Genomic DNA, 2,500 nt, shown 5'->3' with positions numbered 1-2,500 from the left:
TAGAATAGGAAATGAAGTGAGCGATTGGTTTCCGGTGAGAGTGGGGCTGAGACAGGGATGTGTGATGTCGCCGTGGTTGTTTAACTTGTATGTTGATGGAGTGGTGAGAGAGGTGAATGCTCGAGTGCTTGGACGAGGATTAAAACTGGTAGGCGAGAATGATCATGAATGGGAGGTAAATCAGTTGTTGTTTGCGGATGATATTGTACTGGTAGCAGACACAGAAGAGAAGCTTGACCGACTAGTGACAGAATTTGGAAGGGTGTGTGAGAGAAGGAAGTTGAGAGTTAATGTGGGTGAGAGTAAGGTTATGAGATGTACGAGAAGGGAAGGTGGTGCAAGGTTGAATGTCATGTTGAATGGAGAGTTACTTGAGGAGGTGCATCAGTTTAAGTACTTGGGGTCTGTTGTTGCAGCAAATGGTGGAGTGGAAGCAGATGTACGTCAGAGAGTGAATGAAGGTTGCAAAGTGTTGGGGGCAGTTAAGGGAGTAGTAAAAAATAGAGGGTTGGGCATGAATGTAAAGAGAGTTCTATATGAGAAAGTGATTGTACCAACTGTGATGTATGGATCGGAGTTGTGGGGAATGAAAGTGATGGAGAGACAGAAATTGAATGTGTTTGAGATGAAGTGTCTGAGGAGTATGGCTGGTGTATCTCGGTCAGATAAGGTTAGGAACGAAGTGGTGAGGGTGAGAACGGGTGTAAGAAATGAGTTAGCGGCTAGAGTGGATATGAATGTGTTGAGGTGGTTTGGCCATGTTGAGAGAATGGAAAATGGCTGTCTGCTAAAGAAGGTGATGAATGCAAGAGTTGATGGGAGAAGTACAAGAGGAAGGCCAAGGTTTGGGTGGATGGATGGTGTGAAGAAAGCTCTGGGTGATAGGAGGATAGATGTGAGAGAGGCAAGAGAGCGTGCTAGAAATAGGAATGAATGGTGAGCGATTGTGACGCAGTTCCGGTAGGCCCTGCTGCTTCCTCCGGTGCCTTAGATGACCGCGGAGGTAGCAGCAGTAGGGGACTCAGCAGTATGAAGCTTCATCTGTGGTGGAAATGTGGGAGGTTGGGCTGTGGCACCCTAGCAGTACCTGCTGAACTCGGCTGAGTCCCTGGTTAGGCTGGAGGAACGTAGAGAGTAGAGGTCCCCTTTTTTGTTTTGTTTCTTGTTGATGTCGGCTACCCCCCAAAATTGGGGGAAGTGCCTTTGGTATATGTATGTATGTATATATATATATATATTCATATATATATATATATATATATATATATATATATATATATATATATATATATATATATATATATATATATATATATATATTATATATACATATATATATATATATATATATATATATATATATATATATATATATATATATATATATATATATATATATATATATATATATATATATATATATATATATATATATATATATGTATATATATATATATATATATATATATATATATATATATATATATATATATATATATATATATATATATATATATATATATATATATATATATATAGATATATCGTCGTTGTCGTTGGCGCCCACTCGTGTCTGAGTATTGGGTTTTGTCGTTAGCCATCAGCTTCCTATCTTCTTTGGGGTGGGTGCTTATGTCTGATGTGGCTGTCAAGTCCTAGTCTGTGGTGGAAGAGTCGCGGACAGTGTTCACAAGGGAGGGTAGGTGGTGGGCGGGGCTGTTTTAATCGCTCTCTCCTTCTCCTCCTAGTCTCCTCATTTTGTCTCGTCCTCTCCTTGAAGTCCACGGTGCCATTGTGTACTGTACTCCTCTAAGTTTTCCTGTCCCTGGCTGTTTCTTCCCATGAGGAAGAATCGATGTCAGGTAGAGCCAGGGTGCGCTTTAGTTGATCTTTATAGCGTATTTTCGGGGCTCCTCGTGGTCTGGTGCCCTGGGTCAGTTCTCTGTAGAATATCTTCTTTGGGAGCCTAGATGGATCCATCCTATGCACGTGTCCTATCCAGCGGAGGCGTTGGCGGATGATGGTGGCCTCCACACTGGTCAGCGAGGCACATTCTAAGACTTCAATGTTGGTGGTGTGGCTCTCCCAGGGGATTTTAAAGATCTGCTTCAGTTTCCTTTGTTGGAAGCGTTCTAGGCTTTTAATATCGCTTCTATATAGCGTCCATGTTTCACCTGCATACAGGAGCGTGGAGAGGACTACTGCCCTGAACACCATTATTTTGGTGGTCATTGCCAGTGCGTGGTTGTTAAATACGCGGCAGTTGAGTCGGCCAAAGGCGGAGTGGGCTACCCTGATCCTGTTCTCCACGTCCTTTTTGCTTGTGGGAGCTCATGTTAGGATGCTCCCTAGGTAGGAGAACTGGTCCACCTGTTCTAACGGTTGGTCATTCACTGTGGTATTGAAGTTTATATATATATATATATATATATATATATATATATATATATATATATATATATATATATATATATATATATATATATATATATATATATAT

This window comes from Palaemon carinicauda, chromosome 43 (assembly GCF_036898095.1).
Source record: "Palaemon carinicauda isolate YSFRI2023 chromosome 43, ASM3689809v2, whole genome shotgun sequence".
Taxonomy (NCBI): domain Eukaryota; kingdom Metazoa; phylum Arthropoda; class Malacostraca; order Decapoda; family Palaemonidae; genus Palaemon; species Palaemon carinicauda.
This window is presented reverse-complemented; position numbering follows the sequence as displayed.